Here is a 23,832-nt window from a genome sequence, read left to right on the forward strand (position 1 = left end):
AGTTGAAAGAATTGAAGGAGCAACTGAGAGATTTGCTGGAAAAGGGTTTCATCAGGCCCAGTACATCACCTTGGGGAGCACCAGTATTATTTGTACGGAAGAAAGATGGGTCGCTGCGAATGTGCATTGATTATAGGCAGCTGAACAAAATCACGATAAAGAACAGATATCCCCTCCCCAGGATTGATGATTTATTTGATCAGTTGCAGGGTGCTAAATGCTTCTCAAAGATAGACTTGCGGTCAGGTTATCACCAGGTGCGGGTAAGGGAGACATATATTCCGAAGACTGCATTCAGGACTCAATATGGACATTACGAGTTTAGAGTGATGTCTTTTGGGCTGACCAATGCTCCAGCAGTGTTCATGGACTTGATGAACAGGGTGTTTAAGCCATTCCTTGACTTGTTCGTGATTGTATTCATTGATGATATTCTGATCTATTCACGATCGGAAGAAGAGCATGCAGAGCATTTGAGGACAGTACTCAGGGTACTCCAGCTCCAGAAGTTATATGCTAAGTTCTCTAAATGTGAATTCTGGTTGACTTCTGTAGCATTTCTGGGGCATATTGTTGGAGCAGATGGTATTCGGGTAGATTCGCAGAAAATTGAGGCCGTCAAAACTTGGCCTAGACCTACGACGCCTACTGAGGTACGTAGTTTTCTGGGGCTGGCAGGGTATTACAGGAGATTTGTAGAAAAGTTTGCCTCTATTTCAGCGCCTTTAACAAGGCTAACACAGAAGGCAGCCAAATTCCAGTGGACCGATGCTTGTGAACGGAGTTTTCAATTATTGAAAGATAAGTTGACTACAGATCCTGTTCTAACTCTTCCTGAGGGGCCAGATGGCTATGTTGTTTATTGTGATGCTTCCGGTGTTGGGTTGGGTTGCGTGTTGATGCAGCACGGCAGAGTTATAGCCTATGCCTCCCGACAACTCAGGAAACATGAGAGAAATTATCCTACACATGACCTGGAGTTGGCAGCAGTGATACATGCTTTGAAGATATGGAGACATTATCTGTATGGCGTGCATGTTGATATTTATACAGATCATAAGAGTCTCCAGTATATTTTTAAGCAGAAGGAACTGAATTTGCGACAGAGGAGATGGTTAGAGTTGCTGAAGGATTATGATGTTGATATTCTATATCACCCAGGAAAGGCTAATGTGGTAGCAGATGCACTCAGCCGTAAATCTATGGCTTGTTTGGCCGGCGTACAACCAGAAAAGAAGGAGATAGTTCGTGAGATCCATCAGCTAGCTAGTCTTGGAGTTCGTTTGGCTGATGCTGATAATGGTAGCATTATTGTACGAGGTGTTGCTGAGTCCTCTATTGTAGAAGAGGTAAAGAGACGGCAATATGAGGATCCTGTTCTGGTACATTATAGAGATACAGCACTTCAGAAGGATGAGACCCCATTTAAGATGTCAGCCGATGGAGTACTACGATACAGAGACAGATTATGTGTACCTGAGGTTGCAGGGTTGCGGCAGCAGGTAATGGGGGAAGCACACTATGCTCGTTATTCTATTCACCCAGGATCGACAAAAATGTATCATGATCTTAGGTGTTTGTACTGGTGGAACGGCATGAAAAAGGACATAGCAGAATTTGTGGCCCAGTGTCCAAATTGTCAGCAGGTCAAGATAGAGCACCAGAAGCCCGGAGGGCTATTGCAGGAGATGGAAATTCCAACCTGGAAATGGGAAGTAAATAATATGGACTTCGTCACAGGTTTCCCTCACACTCCACGGAAGAATGACTCTGTCTGGGTTATTGTTGATAGACTGACAAAATCAGCCCACTTCCTTCCAGTCAGGACTACGTACTCAGCTGAGGATTATGCCCGATTGTATCTTAAGGAGATAGTGAGACTTCATGGAGTTCCCACAGCTATTATCTCAGATAGAGGGGCCCAGTTTACAGCTAACTTCTGGAGATCCTTCCAGGAGGGATTGGGGACACAGGTGAGTCTCAGCACCGCATTTCATCCTCAGACTGACGGGCAGGCTGAGCGTACCATCCAGACGCTACAAGATATGTTGAGAGCTTGTGTTATTGATTTCAAAGGCAGCTGGGAGGATCACTTGCCGCTTATCGAGTTTGCTTACAATAACAGTTACCACTCTAGCATTCAGATGGCGCCGTACGAAGCCTTGTATGGCAGGAAATGCAGATCCCTTATAGGCTGGTTTGATGTTGGCGAGGCTAAGCTGATAGGCCCAGATATGGTTCAGCAGGCTGTCGATAAGGTGAAACTTATTCAGGAAAGATTACTGGCAGCTCAGAGTCGGCAGAAGGCGTATGCGGATAATCGACGTCGACACTTGGAATTTCAGGTTGGCGATTGGGTGTTCTTGAAAGTGTCACCCATGAAGGGTGTTATGAGGTTCGGCAAGAAAGGGAAGTTGAGCCCAAGGTACATTGGACCTTATCAGGTCATTCGTAAGGTAGGCCAAGTTGCTTACGAGTTAGACCTGCCAGCGGATTTGGCAGCAGTACATCCGGTCTTCCATGTGTCCATGCTTCGGAAGTATATAGGCGATCCTTCCAGGGTGTTCCCTACAGACGATATTCAGGTAACAGAGGAGCTATCATACGAAGAGCAACCTATTGCCATACTTGATCGACAAATCAGGAGGTTACGAACAAAAGATGTGGCGTCGGTTAAAGTGTTGTGGCGGAACAATAATAGGGAGGAGGTGACTTGGGAGGCTGAAGAGGAGATGAAAAAGAAATATCCTCACTTGTTTTCCACATTTGCAGGTAATTTAAACTCCTTTACTTGATTGTGTTAAATTGTCTGCTCAATTTATATGTTAGCAATAGAGGAAACCCTTCCCAAAACCCTTATAGAACCTAACGGGATAAAAATCAACATTCGAGGACGAATGTTCTAAAGGGGGGGAGGATGTTATGTCCCGTATTTTCATACGTCGGGACGCTTTAAAATAAGCGCGACGAGTTAAAGGCAAGACTATCTTAAGATATGAAGTAGAGATTTTAACTTCCGGTTTCGTGTCGAGTCACAATTTATCCACAACTTTCGTGTGGCATTAAACTAGTAATGGAAAATTAGGATGAAACTAACCATAATTGGATTAAAAAGTGGGATTGGAAAGACAAAAAAAAAAATCAGTCCACTTTATGCCTTGTTTGGCCGTGCCATGTAAGGCTTTGGTCAAAGAATCTTGACCCAATTTAGTGTAATCCACATGGCCAACTCAATGAGGGGAACATATTGACACAAAGTCTGATCACTCCACACCTTCACAACATAATTTTCATCACCACAAGTCAAGAAACATTTAGAGATAGAAAGAGTAGAGAGAGGTGCTCTCGGCTAAGAGCTAGCCGAGAGGGTGGGGTGATATTGTGCCCAGAAATTCCAGTTTTTCTCCATCAAAACTATCCCTCATCTAGTGTGTAAGAAAGTGTATTAGTTGTTGAAGAGAAACAAGAAAGTGAAGCACTCAATAGAGTTGAAAATTCGGCCAAGTGAAGCACAAGATTGAAAGGTAAGAATGTTTGTTGTTTCTTGTGTTGCATGATGATTTGAATGTATAGTTCATGCATGTTGTTGTTGGATTGTGGTTGTAGTTGAAGTAGAGAGTGAGCCGTGTGTGAGGTGAGTTTATGACTGATTTCATTGTGCATGTATTGTTAGTGAATTGAATATGTATCAACATATGTAAATGAACAAAGATTGTGGGAGTTTGGTTGTGATGTTGCATGTTGGCTATTGGACTGTTTTTGCTCGAATTTAAAATGAATCATGTGTTGAAGATTCTGATGAAGTCATGCTTAATCTTGTTGAACATGTATTGGAAATGAATTGAATGCATTGTAGTTGGATAAACGAATGAAAATCATGAAGTTGGAGTAGTTGTGATGAAACCGGGTAGGGGGCTGTTTTGGACGAATTCATGGACTGTTTTGGGCTATAATTTGATTGTTGTTGTTGTGGACATTGTAGTGTATTGTATGCATGTTGAATATGTAAATTAAGGTGTTCAAGAAACGAATTATGTTGAGGGGTAAGGGCAGTCCAAAAACCGTGGACAGTTTTAGGGATTAGAAGTGAAATTGTGTGTGTTGAATGTTGGTTTTTGTTGCAAACGTGTAGTGAATGTAAAATGCCATGATTCAAGTTAAAACTGAACTGATTGTGGGCTGTTGTAAGAGTGAAGATGATGCTAAAACAGTTCCAAGATTTCATGAAAGTAAAGTCATGAAAAGTGTTGTGTTGTTGCAAGTTAAAACTGGAAAATTGCTAAGTAAGAATGGAAATGATGTGTGTGCTGGGTTGCCGTGTGTATGAGACTGTTTTGGGTGGTGTAGGGACTGCCCAAGTTCCCTAAGTCATTCTTAAACAAGTTTTGATCAATATATGAAAGAACGACTAGCCATGTTAGCTTGTAACGCTAGTTGGGTTAAATGCGAACGAAACGTCGTTTAATTGTTAGAAAGGAGTTGTGAATGTCACAATACGTGTTGAATGCCCTTGTAGACTAATTGTAGTTCTTCACATCTTGATATAGGATAAGTATTGTTGGGCAGCAAGTACAAGTTAGAATACAACTAAACGCAAAAGGTATGTAAAGCCTATTCCTTCTTTCTTTTGGCATGTCCTAGACGTAAGAATGAAACGATATGAATTTTGGGGTAAATTCTATTCTCTAGTTTCATGTATGGCTTATGAATCTATATTTCACTAATGTTATTGTCATGTACCTACAGTATGAGTGACTAATGAACGATGCATGAAAGTTCCTATACTTAAAGAATTGCACAACTAAAGACATACTTGACTTCCAAAAGCTATACCATATTAAAGTGACATATGTACATGAAGTCTAAAACGTTTCTTGTAATAGTTTGTTATGAGACTTGAAATGAACTGAAGGTGAACATTATTTTGACACTTAGAGCGGGTTAGTTGCTTATCCCTTGAGTCTAAAAAGATGATTTTCATATATGTGGTTGCTTATTATTCTACTCGTGCTTACCGCTATATCCTTCACTAAGTCCCGGGCCAGGGTACGTTTTCGTGCGCACATTTATTATATTAATCACCGAGCCCCTCACTAGAGGGCCGGGACACGTTATGTATATATATATGATGATGATATGATGATATGATGATATGATGATATGGAGATGATGGTGGCCAGGAGGGCATATTCCTTATTACCGAGTCCCTCAGGAAAGGGCCGAGACAGGTCTATGTTTATGTTATGATGCTATGATTTTAAATTACCGAGTCCCTCATAAAAAGGGTCGGGACACGTCATGTATGTTTTATACAGAATGATTATGCAGCTTTGACTACAAAACTCTATAATAGCAATGATATGAGAATGATACAGATGAAATATGTTCAAAGGCAAGTTTTATGAAATTCTGTTGTTGCAATGCATCCTATGTACCGTGTCTCAATATAAGTCTATACTATGTTTCAAGCTTTACATATTCAGTACATATTCCGTACTGACCCCCTTCCTTCGGGGGGGCTGCGTTCATGCCCGCAGGTACAGACGCTCGCTTTGGAGATCCGCCAGCTTAGATCATCTTTCAGCTATTTTGGACTGCTCCTTTGTTCCGGAGCTAGCTTGTGGTATAACCTCCTTATGTTGTGTCCGTATGTGTTTATTTGGGTATGGCGGGGCCCTGTCCCGCCACATAATACGGTCGTTACTCTTAGAAGTCTGTGGACATCGGTGTGGGTCTGTTTACAGTTGTTGATGTGTTTTATGTTTTGACTTAAGTTTGGGGCGTACCCAGTCGTAATGGCAGCCTTGTCGGCTTGCATATGTGTGTATGTTTGGTACTTTGTATATCGTGGCAGCCTTGTCGGCTTGCTTAGGAATATATATAAATGTTGTTGTTTGATAAGTGCAACTTCTCGGGAGATGGATGACTAAGGCATACAGAACTTGTCAAATCTAAATAACTCACTATCTTCTTACATACAAATGAGATCATGACATGCTAATTATAAATTATTAGAGTTAACAGATAAATATGAGTGTCCAATTCGGGCACAAGTCACGGCCTACGGGGTTGGGTCGTGACAAATGATAACTATTATTATATGCAAACTCGATAAGAGGTAAATGATCATCCCAGCTACCTCGAATGTAAATCACACAAGCTCTCAGCATGTCCTCAAGTGTTTGTATAGTACGCTCCGCTTTCCCATCGGTCTGCGGATGAAAAGCGGTACTAAGACTCACCTGAGTCCCCAATCCATTTTGGAAATATTTCCAGAAGTTAGCTGTAAATTGCGCTCCTCTATATGAAATAATGGTTGTAGGAACACCATAAAGTCGTACAATCTCTCTAAGATAAAGCCCCGTATAGTCTTCAGCTATATAAATAGTTCTAACAAGTAAGAAGTAGGCTGACTTTGTAAGCCTATCAACTATGACCCATATTGAATCATACTTCTGCTGAGTACGGGGAAAACTTGTAATAAAATCCATATTAATTACCTCCCACTTCCATGTCGGAATCTCTATAGCCTACAACAAACTTCCGGGCTTCTGGTGCTCTATTTTGACTCGTTGACAATTTGGACACTGAGCGACAAATTCTGCTATATCTCTTTTCATACCATCCCACCAATAAACTTCCTTGAGATCATGGTACATTTTTGTCGAGCTTGGGTGGATAGAATAGCAGGAATAGTGTGTTTCCCCAATAACTTGCTGACGGAGACCGGCAATAGTACGGACACATAACCTATTTCGATACCAGAGTACTCCATCTTTCGTAAACACAAAGGTTGTCTCTTCTTTCTGAGGATTTGTGTCTCGATAATGTACTAAAACAAGGTCTTCGTATTTGTCACGACCCGGCTAGGGGCCGCGATGTTACACCTCGGAAAATTTTCCGTTGGTACGCTAGAGAATGAACTAGTGATGAATATGACTGCATGATGTCCATGAGCAAGAAACGACGTTGATGACCTTAGGCGAGATTTCGAAAGTATCCGATGTGAGACGAGGAAGTTGGCTAAGTTAAGATGAGATACAAGGTGAGAAATGCATGTGCATAGACGAGGGTGATTAAAATGAGAAGTCTAAGAAATATGGGAAGTTGCAGAATTTCAACTGCCCAGTGGTCGTATATTGCAAAATACGGACCGTAAAGTGCAATACGGTCCGTAAACTGGCAGTCGTAAACTGCCATGCAAGGTTTCAACTTTCTGCCAGCCGAGGAAATGGTTAAATACGACCAGGTGGACGGACCGTAAAGTGATTTACGGCCCGTAAACCATGGTCGTAAACCACCATGAAGGCAGCCCAGCTTCTGGTTCTGGAAATGGTTAATTACGCCCATGGAGGACGAGCCGTATAGTGGAATACGGGTCGTAAACCTCCATGGACGACCACTGTTCACCCAGCACAGATTTTTCAATTCATTAAATATGAGGATCAAGACTTGTCTTATTTCATTACAACATTACACCACTTCTCTCTAAAACTTCTCTCTACATTTATTATATGAGTTTTCAAGGATTATAAGCCATCAATAACATTAAGACAAGTGAATCAAGGATAAGGGAATCATCAAGGACCATCCAAGTCAAGAAATCCAAATGGAGAAAAACTAGGGTTTTGCTCAAAGAGGAGTATTATCAACCAAAGCTAGTTCCTACAACTTCTAAGGTAAGATTCATGATTTTTACATGATGTTTAAGGTATTGGAGAATTAAAATACATGGATTGTATAAAAATGTGGTCAACTAGGTCATGAATGATGAATAGTGACATCTTGAGAAATAGTTTGAATTGAGTTATGAATGTTGTTGTGTTACGATATGAATGTATTATAAATGGTACTAAGATCATGAACTCGACACTTTAGACGAATGGACGAAGTTGGAGGTCATGACCATAAATATGGGAGAATTAGAAGCAAATTGAGAAATCTAGATAATGTGGATGATGTGAATGACTAAAGGCCATTGTTATGATATTAATGAAGGTATAAACGCTAGCATTGGAAGGGAACGTGCAAGTGTAGAATAGTTCGACGGAAAGGTATGTGAGGCTAACCCTTCTTTCATAAGGCATGGTTCTTGGCCAAATTCCTAATTCCTCTATATGAGTATGTTGTCTTCACATGGTTGACATTCCGAGCTCATAAGCTCACGACCCTTGATATGTACTATGATTATACTATGTTCCTCGTATGACGAGTAAGTCTATAAGGTAGATGTAACAATAATGATGAGGATAGTTATGATGATGAGAGTAAAATGATATTAGACATGCTTACGAGCTATGATATATGTATATGTATGTCTATGAAGGGCTATGATAAGACCCTGAGCTTATGATGCCGGGTAAGACTATATGTATATGACTATGTATAAAGTATGTATACGATTACGAAACGCGCGCACACCTCTGCAGATGGTACGGATAACCCTGATGCCTTGGTAGGGCCAGGTATGTATGATCTTGAGCCTTGGTTGGCCAAGTATGTATGACACACCGATCCTACGAGGTTGGGTATGCTATGTAAATACTATGTATATAATATGACCATGTATATAATATGAATATGAGTGTGATAAGACTTAGTAAGGGCATGTATACGAATATGAACACAAAGGGGTATGGCTATTATTATGGGATACGAACGACGATGTATGCAAGTAAGCGACATGATGATGATGATATTACTGTCTCCCCTTCTATGCTATTTCATATGATATCTATTATGCTTCTATATTGATGTTGATCATGCTTTGCATACTCAGTACATTCTTCGTACTGACGTCCTTTTGTTTGTGGACGCTGCGTCATGCCCGCAGGTGCACAGGGAGACAGACTTGATCCATAGGTGCTTATTCAGAGATTGCATAGCAGAGCTCCATTTCTTTCGGAGCCGTAGCTTTTGGGTACTTATTCTTTTGTGTATATAATTATGGGCATAGCGGGGTCCTGTCCCGCTCATACGATATGTCATACTCTTAGAGGCTCGTAGTCATGTGTATGTGGGTAGAGATGTTCGGCCATGTCGGCCCATGTTTTGTATATCTTTTGTTAGCCACGTCGGCCTTGTACTTATGATATGGCATAGATGCCTATGATATGTTAAATGATGATGGTCGTCTAATGGGATCAATATGATTAACGATAAGAAAAGCACGAATTGACTTATGGTTCACCTAGATGTTATGTTATGTACGATAAGGGGGTGCCCGGGATGGGTAGCACCGGGTACTCGTCGCGGCCCCCTAGCCGGGTCGTGACAAAAGTGGTATCAGAGCAGTTCAGTCCTAGGATGTGTCTACAAGCCGTGTCTAGTAGAGTCTTGGTTATGGGTGTGTTGCACGCCACACTTATAAACAAGAAGCTGCGGACATTTTAGGAATATATGACCTTCTTTCTTCATAAGAATCGTGCGATAGAGCTAGGGTGTAAGACATTCTTGTTCCTTAATCGTGTGTTGTGTATTTCAGAGATGCCTAAAAATAAAAAGGCTACAGCAGCCCAAAAGGGCAAGACGGTGGCAGAAAAGCGAGCTGAAAGAGAACCGCCACCGGTAGTAGAGGAAGATGAGTCCCAGAGTGCGGCTCAATCTAAGTCTTCCCAGACAGTGCCTATTACTGAGGAGCGTGAGGAAGCCTCAGCCCCAGCACCTCCAGCTCCTCCACCAAACGCTTCGGGTCAAGATTTCAAAGAGGCCATTAATTTGTTGACTCAGTTGGTTGCAGCCCAGACTCAGAGGCAGAGTTCAGGGCATGGTGACAGGGTTGTTAGTGCAAGGTCCCGTGACTTCATTGCTTTGAAACCCCCAGAATTCTTTGGGTCGAAACTGGAGGAGGATCCCCAGGACTTTATTGATAGTATGCTAAGGACGCTCCGGTTGATACATGCTTCAGACACCGAATCGGTGGAGCTAGCGTCATATAGATTGAGGGATGTCTCAATCCAGTAGTATACGGTTTGGATGGCTTCGCGGGGAGCCAATGCACCTCCACCAGTATGGCAAGAGTTTGTTGATGCTTTTCTCCGTCATTATATGCCCCGAGAAGTTCGGCGAGCTAGGGCCGATAAATTCTTGAATCTGAGGCAAGGTAGCATGAGTACTACAGAGTATAGTCTCTGCTTCAATTCCTTGGCTAGGTATGCTTCGGCCATGGTAGCGGATATCGGCGATCGGGTGCACTGGTTCGTGAAAGGCCTAGGGCCACACTTGATGGATAAATGCTTAACTGCGACCCTTCAGGATGGCATGGATATTGCACGCATTCAGGCACATGCTCAGGAATTAAAGGAACACCTACAGCAGTGGAGAAATGAACGTGAGCAAGATAGGGGACATAGCAAGAGCGCTAGACCTTCGGGTTCGAGGAGCGAGTCCAGGGGTGGACACAGACAGCAACTTCCCAGCCATTCAGGCTATTCTATGACCAGTCCACCTCCACGGTTTTCAGGCCAGGGCCTTGATAGATCTGCTCGTTCAGGGCCGAGTCCGAGTTATACAGGACCTCAGTTCAGAGGTGATTTGGGCCAGTCAAAGCCACCCGTACCACCGTGTTCCCAGTGTGGGAAGATGCATTGGGGTCGATGCCGATTTGGTTCATATGATTGCTATTCATGTGGTCGGCCAGGCCATATTATGCGTGATTGCCCCTCAGTACATGGTAGAGGTAGGACCCATCCATCAGGGTCGGTAGCCGGATCTTCGGCATCTGTACGCGCTATGGGGCCAGGTTCACATGCGCCAGTCGGCCATGGTAGAGGTAGGGGCAGAGCTCCTAGTACTAGCGGTTCTCAGCACCATATTTATGCTTTGGCTGGACGGCAAGATCTTGAGTCTTCTCCTGACGTGGTCACAGGTATATTATCGGTATTCTCTCATGATGTATATGCTTTGATTGATCCGGGCTCCACACTATCATATGTTACTCCATATATTGCGGGTCGATTTATAATTGAGCCGGAGTCTATCAAACCTTTAGAGGTGTCTACACCCGTGGGTGACTCGGTAATAGCTAGCCGAGTATATAGGAATTGTGTGATTGTGATTTGTGATCGTCGTACCATGATTGATTTGCATGAGCTAGAAATGGTAGATTTTGACGTTATTATGGGCATGGATTGGTTGGCTTCTTGTTATGCAAATGTTGATTGTAGAATGAAGATGGTTCGTTTCCAGTTTCCGGGAGAACCAGTCTTAGAATGGAAAGGGAATGCGGCATCACCAAAAGGTAGGTTTATTTCCTAAAGGCAAGGAAGATGATCACGAAAGGGTGTATTTATCACCTAGTGCGAGTTCAAGATGTAGAAGCTGAGTCGCCGACTCTTCAGTCAGTTCCAGTGGTGAATGAATTTCCGGATGTGTTCCCGGAAGAGCTTCCAGGCCTTCCTCCCGAGCGGGAGATTGATTTTGCGATTGATGTGTTGCCAGACACTAAACCCATATCTATTCCTCCCTATAGAATGGCGCCCGTAGAACTGAAAGAGTTGAAGGAGCAATTGAAAGACTTGCTCGATAAAGGCTTCATTAGGCCTAGTTCATCCCCGTGGGGAGCACCCGTATTGTTCGTCCGGAAGAAGGATGGCTCTATGAGAATGTGCATTGATTATCGGCAATTAAATAAGGTGACGATTAAGAACAAATAACCTCTTTCGAGGATTGATGATCTATTAGATCAATTGCAAGGTGCCAAGTGGTTTTCAAAGATCGATTTGAGGTCCGGGTATCACCAAGTAAGAGTTAGGGAGAAATACATCCCTAAGATAGCTTTCAGAACAAGATACGGTCATTTTGAGTTCCGAGTGATGTCGTTCGGGTTAACTAATGCACCGGCAGTGTTTATGGACCTAATGAACAATGTATTCAGACCTTTTCTGGATCTATTTGTAATTGTATTCATCGACGACATCTTAGTGTATTCTAGATCCGAGGACGAGCATGCGGATCATTTGCGATTTGTCCTTGGAGTTCTTCGAGCTCGAGAGTTATTCGCGAAGTTTTCCAAATGTGAGTTTTGGTTGAACTCAGTGGCATTTCTGGGCCACATTGTTGCAGCTGACGGTATTCGAGTAGATAGCCAAAAGATTGAGGCAGTGAAGACTTGGCCAAGGCCCACGACCCCTACGGAGGTTCGTAGCTTTTTGGGCTTAGCAGGTTATTACAGAAGATTTGTTGAGGGTTTCTCTTCTATTTCTGCACCGCTCACCAAGTTGACTCAGAAGTCAGCTAAGTTTCAATGGACAGATGCTTGCGAGCGTAGTTTCCAAGAGTTGAAAGACCGACTGACTTCAGCCCCAGTCTTGACACTTCCAGAGGGATTGGAAGGATATGTTATTTATTGTGATGCTTCAGGCGTCGGGCTAGGCTGTGTATTGATGCAAAATGGTAAGGTGATTGCGTATGCTTCTAGACAATTACGGAAACATGAGCAGAATTATCCTACCCATGACTTAGAATTGGCCGCGGTGGTCCATGCTTTAAAGATATGGAGACATTACTTATATGGTGTCCACGTGGATATTTATACAGATCACAAGAGTCTCCAGTACATCTTCAAGCAGAAAGAGTTGAATTTGCGGCAACGACGATGGTTGGAGTTGCTAAAGGATTACGATGTTGATATCTTGTATCACCCCGGAAAGGCTAACGTTGTGGCTGACGCTCTTAGCCGCAGATCCATGGGAAGTCTAAGTGATGTACGACCAGAAAAGAAAGAGATGGCCCGTGATCTTCAGCAGTTAGCTAGCCTAGGAGTTCGAGTGGTGGACTCAGGTAGCAGCGGAGCTACTATTCAGAATTCAGCAGTTTCATCGTTAGTAGCGGAAGTAAAAGAGCGACAATATGAGAATCCCATACTAATGCAGTACAGAGATACACTCCCTCGGAAGGAGGAGTCATCATTTGACATTTTGGAAGACGGAGTTCTCCGATGTCGAGGCAGGTTATGTGTTCCCGATGTGGCTGGTCTACGCCATCAGATTTTGAGAGAAGCTCATTGTTCCCGTTACTCCATTCACCCTGGAGCGATGAAAATGTATCATGATCTTAAGTCTGTATATTGGTGGAATGGCATGAAGAAAGATATAGCGGAATTCGTGGCTCAATGTCCTAATTGTCAACAGGTGAAAATCGAGCACCAAAAGTCGGGTGGATTATTGCAAGCTATAGAAATCCCAACTTGGAAGTGGGAAGTGATCAATATGGATTTCATTACAAGGTTACCCCGTTCTCGACGTAAGTATGATTCCATATGGGTGATTGTGGATAGACTCACAAAGTCAGCTCATTTCTTACCGGTCAGGACGACCTATGTGGCAAAAGATTATGCAAAGCTTTGTCTTAAAGAGATAGTGAAACTCCATGGCGTTCCAGTATCTATTATCTCCGATAGAGGAACTCAGTTCACAGCTAAGTTTTGGGGGTCTTTCCAAGAGGGTTTAGGGACCCAAGTGCGCCTTAGCACGGCATTTCACCCCCAGACCGATGGGCAAGCTGAACGTACTATTTAGACTCTTGAAGATATGTTACGGGCATGCATGATAGATTTCGGAGGAAATTGGGATGACAATTTGCCACTCATTGAGTTTGCTTACAGTAACAGTTATCATTCTAGCATTCAAATGGCGCCGTATGAGGCTTTATATGGGCGAAAGTGTAGATCCCCGATTGGGTGGTTCGAAACTGGAGAGGCCAAGTTGATAGGGCCAGATTTGGTCCAGCAAGCTATAGAGAAAGTCAAGCTTATACAAGATCAGTTATTAGCGGCTCAAAGTCGCCAGAAGTCCTATGCGGATAATCGTCGAAGGGACTTAGAGTTCCAAGTTAAGGATTGGGTATTCTTGAATGTGTCGCCAATGAAAAGCGTTATGAGATTTGGCAAAAAGGGGAAGCTCAGTCCCCGGTATATCGGAACCTATGAGATTGTGCGCAAAATAGGCAAAGTGGCCTATGAGCTAGATCTACCTCCAGATTTGGAGTCAGTCCATCCAGTATTTCATGTCTCGATGCTTCGGAAGTGTGTTGGAGATCCTACGAGGATCGTCCCAGTGACTGATATTCGAGTGACAGAAAAGCTAACTTATGATGAAATACCCATTGCCATATTAGATAGGCAAGTACGGAGGCTTAGAAACAAAGAAGTGGCCTCAATTAAAGTTCTGTGGAGAAATAACAATCGAGAGGAAATGACATGGGAAGCGGAAGATAATATGCGATCCAAATACCCACGTTTATTTCAGCCCTTGGAAGAAGTCCAAGATGAGACGTCAAAATCATAAGGTATGCATGTTTTCCTTTTATATATTCAGGTCGTGTGTGGCCAAATTTCTAGTGCCGTTGTATTATTGCCCTGTGAGGCATTGTTATTGTGGGTTGTTGTGACAGGGTGGTAGTGCCACATTACTGAGGAGACTCTGGCGAAAGTTTTATAGAATTCCCCAAGCCTTTAACATTCGAGGACAAAAGTTCCTAAGGGGGGTAGAATGTTACACCTCGGAAAATTTTCCGTTGGTACGCTAGAAAATGAACTAGTGATGAATATGAGTGCATGATGTCCATGAGCAAGAAACGACATTGACGACCTTAGGCGAGATTTCGAAAGTATCCGATGTGAGACGAAAAAGTTGGCTAAGTTAAGATGAGATACAAGGTGAGCAATGCATGTGCATGGACGGGGGTGATTAAAATGAGAAGTCTAAGAAATATGGGAAGTTGCAGAATTTCAACTGCCCAGTGGTCGTATATTGCAAAATACGGACCGTAAAGTGCAATACGGTCCGTAAACTGCAGTCGTAAACTGCCATGCAAGGTTTCAACTTTCTGCAAGCCGAGGAAATGGTTAAATACGACCAGGTGGACGGACCGTAAAGTGATTTATGGCCCGTAAACCATGGTCGTAAACCACCATGAAGGCAGCCCAGCTTCTGGTTCTGGAAATGGTTAATTACGCCCATGGAGGACGAGCCGTATAGTGGAATACGGGCCGTAAACCTCCATGGACGACCACTGTTCACCCAGCACAGATTTTTCAATTCATTAAATATGAGGATCAAGACTTGTCTTATTTCATTACAACATTACACCACTTCTCTCTACATTTATTATATGAGTTTTCAAGGATTATAAGCCATTAATAACATTAAGACAAGTTAATCAAGGACCATCCAAGTCAAGAAATCCAAATGGAGAAAAACTAGGGTTTTGCTCAAAGAGGAGTATTATCAACCAAAGCTTGTTCCTACAACTTCTAAGGTAAGATTCATGATTTTTACATGATGTTTAAGGTATTGGAGAATTAAAATACATGGATTGTATAAAAATGTGGTCAACTAGGTCATGAATGATGAATAGTGACATCTTGAGAAATAGTTTGAATTGAGTTATGAATGTTGTTGTGTTACGATATGAATGTATTATAAATGGTACTAAGATCATGAACTCGACACTTTAGACGAATGGACGAAGTTGGAGGTCATGACCATAAATATGGGAGAATTAGAAGCAAATTGAGAAATCTGGATAATATGGATGATGTGAATGACTAAAGGTCATTGTTATGATATTAATGAAGGTATAAACGCTAGCATTGGAAGGGAACGTGCAAGTGTAGAATAGTTCGACGGAAAGGTATATGAGGCTAACCCTTCTTTCATAAGGCATGGTTTTGGTCAAATTCCTAATTCCTCTATATGAGTATGTTGTCTTCACATGGTTGACATTCCGAGCTCATAAGCTCATGACCCTTGATATGTACTATGATTATACTATGTTCCTCGTATGACGACTAAGTCTATAAGGTAGATGTAACGATAATGATGAGGATAGTAATGATGATGAGAGTAAAATGAGATTAGAGATGCTTACGAGCTATGATATATGTATATGTATGCCTATGAAGGGCTATGATAAGACCCCGAGCTTATGATGCTGGGTAAGACTATATGTATATGACAATGTATAAAGTATGTATACGATTACGAAACGCGCGCACACCTTTGCAGATGGTACGGATAACCCTGACGCCTTGGTAGGGCCAGGTATGTATGATCTTGAGCCTCGGTTGGCCAAGTATGTTTGACACACCGATCCTACGAGGTTGGGTATGCTATGTAAATACTATGTATACCCAACGAGGTTGGGTATGCTATCTACATACTATGTATATGATATGACCATGTATATAATATGAATATGAGTGTAATAAGACTTAGTAAGGGCATGTATACGAATATGAACACAAAGGGGTATGGCTATTATTATGGGATACGAACGACGATGTATGCAAGTAAGCGACATGATGATAATGATATTACTATCTCCCCTTCTATGCTATTTCATATGATATCTATTATGCTTCTATATTGATGTTGATCATGCTTTGCATACTCAGTACATTCTTCGTACTGACGTCCTTTTGTTTGTGGACGCTGCGTCATGCCCGCAGGTGCACAGGGAGACAGACTTGATCCATAGTTGCTTATTCATAGATTGCATAGCAGAGCTCCATTTCTTTGGGAGCCGTAGCTTTTGGGTACTTATTCTTTTGTGTATATAATTATGGGCATAGCGGGGTCCTGTCCCGCTCATACGATATGTCATACTCTTAGAGGCTCGTAGTCATGTGTATGTGGGTAGAGATGTTCGGCCATGTCAGCCCATGTTTTGTATATCTTTTGTTAGCCACGTCGGCCTTGTACTTATGATGTGGCATAGATGCCTATGATATGTTAAATGATGATGGTCGTCTAATGGGATCAATATGATTAACGATAAGAAAAGCACGAATTGACTTATGGTTCACCTAGATGTTATGTTATGTACGATAAGGGGGTGCCCGGGTGGGGTAGCACCGGGTGCTCGTCGCAGCCCCCTAGCCGGGTCGTGACACGCGACGAGTACCCGGGGCTAACCACCGAGCACCGCTCGTGCTATCATTTACCTAACCCATTTAACAATCATTCATCTATTTCCGGTTAACTTTAAAAATAGGATTTTCTTTTCATTACAAAAATATAACGCGTTGATACAAAAACATATTTCAATATTCTTATACACATGCGTACTACCCACGTTGTGGAACCACACAACCCACATCGAGCATCTACGAGCCTCTGTTGAGTGACATACAAATATTTACACAAAAGGAACAACCAATTAGCACCTCCGGAAGATGGAGTGCTCTTCAGCTCGGCTAGTGACTCCTATCAGTCTGGACCGCTTTCCCGTCTACCTGTGGGCATGAACACAGCATTCAAAGAAAAGGATGTCAATACGAGCATTGTACTGAGTATGTAAGGCATACATCAAGAAATAAAGTAAGAATAAGAAAGTAAAGTAGGTACAAGGAGATAATCGATAACTGCTTGCCTCTTAAGGCGGATCTATGCATGCATACTCATAAAGCATCATATAGTAAATTGTTGCGGAACGCGCAGCCGGATCCATATGTCATCATATGTTAGTGCCGAGGAACGTACGGCCCGATCCATAAATATAATAAGTTAGTGCCGAGGAACGTACGGCCCGATCCCTAACCCATATATCCCGCGTCCGGGCATCCCACGTCCGGGATGAAATCATGATATGCCAGCTGACCAGGTGGTTATGCGTCTATAGCGCCTCACCTTCCCCATATCCCCTGAATACATATACATATCATATACTTATACCATATACTTAGCATGCATGAGAGCCCAAGGAAAAGCTGTAAGTACGTCGGAGTGACGTAAGGTCGAAAGCCTCCGATTATGTTATGGAGTAATCATTATCGCTTTGTCTCACCTTGAAGGAAAAATTATTATAAGGTGAGACTATCAATGAAGAATAGCATTAAGAGAAAACATAGATTAGGATCATAAATCGCATAAGGCATCAAGCCATGTATATTTTTTTTTTGAATCTTAAAAGAAATTAGTCATCATAATGATATTCTCACTTTTGACATCATCGTTGTCATTGAAAAACATATCCTTCGTCGTTATCATAAGAACTCACATAATCACAACCTTTGGTTTTGGAAAATGGAAGTACTTTGGAAAACATTTATAGAATATCAAGAAGGAAATCGTGCTTCGGAATCTTAGACTATTTAATCTTTGATAGCAAGGAAAAGATGGGAGCATTTATGAAATCGTAAGCTAGGGATCATGCCTTTGAAAGAAAGGGAATAGCCTCACATACCTTCGACGTTTACAATTCTTATTGCTTGCTCGCTCTCCCTTAATGCACTCGTATATACCTTCAAGAGAATTCATGTCGTCGTTAGCTAAGTAATTATAAGAACGGACTACTATTTCTAAGGAAAATTGGATAGCACTTCCTTCATTTCTAATAATTTTCCCATGTTTCATTTCAACTCTCATACATTCGTAACGACACTCACAATATTACTTTCAACAATCATCACTTATACACTTTGAGAAAAATCTACCATTTTCCTCCAATTTCTCCACATCCATGGTTATAGCTCGTTATCACGTTTTCTCGTATATAATACTTATTTCATGGTCTAGACGTTATTTATAACATATTCACAACCGTAGCTTATCAACATTCATGACTCCATTCAACTACTATTCAATTGTGCCACTATTCACCCATGCAAGGCCCATTTTCTATGTTCTTATACATTTCAAGTATCTAAGCCTTCCAATACCTTGAACCATATGGTATAGTCATGAAACATACCTTGGATGATGGTGGAACAATCCTTGAGCAACAATACTCTTTTTATACCAAAACCCTATTTCAACCCTTTTGAGATTTCTTGAAGAAGATGACTTCCAATAGAGCCTCATGCACTTGCTTTCATGAATTAGATGTTGATGATCTTGATTTCCGTTTGATCTCTTGAATTTTGTGGATGAATATTTGGAGAGCTTCTAGAGTGTTCTTGAAGGTTGTATGGATGAAAAATGAAATAAAATGAGGCTTTGGTCCCTTTTAATAACTCAAAGTTTGATCTTTAATGAATTCCAGTCGGGGTGAACAGTGGTCGTAAACCACAGTTTACGAGCCGTAAACTGGTTTACGAGCCGTCCTCCCTGGTCGTATTTAAGCATGTCCAAAACAGAGAAGTTGGCTGAAGAATATTGCAGTTTACGATCGAGGTTTACAGTCCGTAAACTAGTTTACGGGCCGTATTCCAAGTCGTATTTAAGCATTCCCACACTTTAACAGAAATTTGGAATTTGAAAGGTTGGAGGACGATGGTGGTTTACGGTCCATAAATCACTTTACGGGCCGTAAATCACTATACGACCACTGGGCTGCATGAAATTCTACAACTTTTCCATTTCCAAAAATTCACAAATCATCACCCCTTGCTTAGTAAAACACCCCACACTCATACCCTTGTCATTCTATTCCTTGTACATGTACGGGGACTTTTCCGAGGTGTAACAGTATTGCCGCTCCTTTATTTCGGTTACCAAACTCCCAAGCTGGCTAGCTGACTATCGTTTCTCTGGCCGCACATATGACAAACTACCCATGGATTTATGACTGAAAGCATCTGCAACTACGTTGGCCTTTCCAGGATGGTACAGAATATCAACGTAATAATCTTTCAACAACTCTAGCCATCGCCTCTGTTGTAAATTCAGGTCCTTCTGCCTAAAGATTACTGGAGGCTCTTATGATCGGTATAAATATCAACATGAACACCATATAAGTAGTTCCTCCACATTTTCAAGGCGTGAATTACCGCAGCTAACTCAAGATCGTGAGTTGGGTAATTCTGCTCATGCTTCTTCAGCTGCCTAGAAGCATAACCAATAACCTTGCCATGTTGCATTAATACACAACCTAGCCCAACACCTGAGGCATCACAATAAATCACATAGCCGTCTGTTCCTTCTGGAAGAGTCAAGACCGGTGCTGAGGTCAGCTTATCCTTCAATGTCTGAAAACTCCGCTCACAGGCGTCCGTCCACTGAATCTTAGCTGATTTCTAAGTTAGCTTGGTCAATGGAGTTGAAAGAGAAGAAAATCCCTCTACGAACCTCCTATAGTGTTACACCTCGGTAAATTTTCCCGTTGGTACGCAAGTAAATGAACTAATGATGTGTGCGAGGAGTGCGAGTGTATAATGTTTCATGGGGAATGTATGTAAAAGGATGTGGATGATTAGAATGAAAAGCCGAGAAATGAGAAAAATTGAAAGTTGGCAAAACTGCCCAGTGGTCGTATAGTGCAAAATACGGACCGTAAAGTGCAATACGGTTCGTAAACTTGAAGTCGTAAACTGGCATGCCCAACTTCAACTTTCTGCCAGCCGTGGAAATGGCTAAACACGACCTGGTGGACGGACCGTAAAGTGATTTACGGCCCGTAAACCATGGTCGTAAATCACCATGCATGCAGACCAAAGTTTCTGGTCCTGCTTAAGCTTAAAGACGACCACGAGGGACGGTCCGTAAACTGAAATACGGACCGTAAACCTCCATGGGCGACCACTGTTCACCCAGCACAGATTTTCCAATTCATTAAATATGAGGATCAAGACTTGTCTTATTTCATTACAACATTACACCACTTCTCTCTAAAACTTCTCTCTACATTTATTATATGATTTTTCAAGGATTATAAGCCATCAATAACATTAAGACAAGTGAATCAAGGATAAGGGAATCATCAAGGATCATCCAAGTCAAGAAATCCAAATGGAGAAAAACTAGGGTTTTGCTCAAAGAAGAGTATTATCAACCAAAGCTTGTTCCTACAACTTCTAAGGTAAGATTCATGATTTTTACAAGATGTTTAAGGTATTGGAGAATTAAAGTACATGGATTGTAGAAAATGTGGTCAACTAGGTCATGAATGATGAATAGTGACATTTTGAGAAATAGTTTGAATTGAGTTATGAATGTTGTTGTGTTGTGATATGAATGTGTTATAAATGGTATTAAGATCATGAACTAAACACTTTAGATGAATGGACGAAGTTGGGTGTTATGACCACGAATGTGGGTGAATTAGAGGCAAATTGAGGAATCTAGATAATGTGGATAATGTGAATGACTAATGGCCATTGTTATGATATTAATGAAGGTATAAACGCTAGCATTGGAAGGGAACGTGCAAGTGTATAATAGTTCGACGGAAAGGTATGTAAGGCTAACCCTTCTTTCATAAGGCATGGTTCTTGGCCAAATTCCTAATTCCTCTATATGAGTATGTTGTCTTCACATGGTTGACATTCCGAGCTCATAAGCTCACGACCCTTGATATGTACTATGATTATACTATGTTCCTCGTATGACGAGTAAGTCTATAATGTAAATGTAACGATAATGATGAGGATAGTAATGATGATGAGAGTAAAATGAGATCAGAGATGCTTACGAGCTATGATATATGTATATGTATGCCTATGAAGGGCTATGATAAGACCCCGAGCTTATGATGTCGGGTAAGACTATATGTATATGACTATGTATAATGTATGTATACGATTACGAAACGCGCGCACACCTCTGCAGATGGTACGGATAACCCTGATGCCTTGGTAGGGCCAGGTATGTATGACCTTGAGCCTTGGTTGGCCAAGCATGTATAAGACACCGATCCTATGAGGTCGGGTATGCTATGTAAATGCTATGTATATGAAATGACTATGTATATAATATGAATATGAATGTGATAAGACTATGTATAAGAATACGAATAAGGACATGTATACGAATATGAGCACAAGTATGGTACGAGTACTATTATGGAAGACGGATGATGACGTAGGTGTACTAATACGTATGAAAAATGGAAAGTCCTACGAAAGGCAGGTAAGTACTATGATGATGATATTACTGTCTCCCCTCCTATGCTATTTCATACGATATCTATTATGCTTCTATATTGATGTTGATCATGCTTTACATACTCAGTACATTCTTCGTACTGACGTCCTTTTGTTTGTGGACGTTGCGTCAGCCCGCAGGTGCACAGGGAGACAGACTTGATTCATAGCTGCTTATTCAGAGATTGCATAGCAGAGCTCCATTTCTTTCGGAGCCGTAGCTTTTGGGTACTTATTCTTTTGTGTATATAATTATGGGCATAGCGGGGTCCTGTCCCGCTCATACGATATGTCCTACTCTTAGAGGCTCGTAGTCATGTGTATGTGGGTAGAGATGTTCGGCCATGTCGGCCCATGTTTTGTATATCTTTTGTTAGCCACGTCGGCCTTGTACTTATGATGTGGCACAGATGCCTATGATATGTTAAATGATGATGGTCGTCTAATGGGATCAATATGATTAACGATAAGAAAAGCACGAATTGACTTATGGTTCACCTAGATGTTATGTTATGTACGATAAGGGGGTGCTCGGGTGGGGTAGCACCGGGTGCTCGTCGCGGCCCCCTAGCCGGGTCGTGACAAAACTTGTATCAGAGCAGTTCAGTCCTAGGATGTGTCTACGAGCCGTGTCTAGTAGAGTCTTGGTTATGGGTGTGTTGCGCGCCATACTTATAAACGAGAAGCTGCGGACATTTTAGGAATATATGACCTTCTTTCTTCATAAGAATCGTGCGATAGAGCTATGATGTAAGAAATTCTTGTTCCTAAATCGTGTGTTGTGTATTTCAGAGATGCCTAAAAAGAAAAAGGCTATAGCAGCCCAAAAGGGCAAAACGGTGGCAGAATAGCGGGCTGAAAGAGCATCGCCACCGGTAGTAGAGGAAGATGAGTCCCAGAGTGCGGCTCAATCTCAGTCCTCCCAGACAGTGCCTATTACCGAGGGGCACGTGGGAGCCTCAGCCCCAGCTCCATCTCCTCCACCGAACGCTTCGGGCCAAGACGTGAGAGAGGTCATTAATTTGTTGACTCAGTTGGTTGCGGCCCAGACTCAGAGGCCAAGCGCAGGGCAAGGTGATAGGGCTGTTAGTGCAAGGGCCTGTGACTTCATTGCTTTGAAACCCCCGAAATTCTTTGGGTCGAAACCGGAGGAGGATCCGCAGGACTTTATTGATGGTATGCTAAGGATGCTCCGGTTGATACATGCTTCAGACACTGAGTCGGTAGAGCTAGCGACCTATAGATTGAGAGATATCTCGATCCAGTGGTATACAGTATGGATGGCTTCGCGGGGAGCCAATGCACCTCCGCCGGTATGGCAAGAGTTTGTCGATGCTTTTCTCCGTCACTACATGCCTCCAGAAGTTCGGCGAGCTAAGACCGATAAATTCTTGAATTTGAGGCAAGGTAACATGAGTGCTACAGAGTATAGTCTCCGCTTCAATTCCTTGGCTAGGTATGCTTCGGCCATGGTAGCGGATATTGGCGATCGGGTGCACCGGTTTGTGAAAGGCCTAGGGCCACACTTGATGGATAAATGCTTAACTGCGTCCCTTCAGGATGGCATGGACATTGCACGCATTCAGGCACATGCTCAGGAATTAGAGGAACACCTACAGTAGCGGAGAAATGAACGTGAGCAAGATAGGGGACATAGAAAGAGAGCTATTCCTTCAAGTTCGAGGAGCGAGTCTAGGGGTGGACACAGACAGCAGCTTCCCAGCCATTCAGGCTATTCTATGACCAGTCCACCTCCACGGTTTTCAGGCCAGGGCCTTGATAGATCTGCTCGTTCAGGGCCGAGTCCGAGTTATACAGGACCTCAGTTCAGAGGTGATTTGGGCCAGTCAAGGCCACCTGTACCACCGTGTTCCCAGTGTGGGAAGATGCATTGGGGTCGATGCCAATTTGGTTCAGATGATTGCTATTCATGTGGTCGGCTATTATGCGTGATTTCCCCTCAGTACATGGTAGAGGTAGGACCCATCCATCAGGGTCGGTAGCCGGATCTTCGGCATCTGTACGCGCTA

Source organism: Lycium barbarum, chromosome 4 (assembly GCF_019175385.1).
Source record: "Lycium barbarum isolate Lr01 chromosome 4, ASM1917538v2, whole genome shotgun sequence".
Lineage (NCBI taxonomy): Eukaryota > Viridiplantae > Streptophyta > Magnoliopsida > Solanales > Solanaceae > Lycium > Lycium barbarum.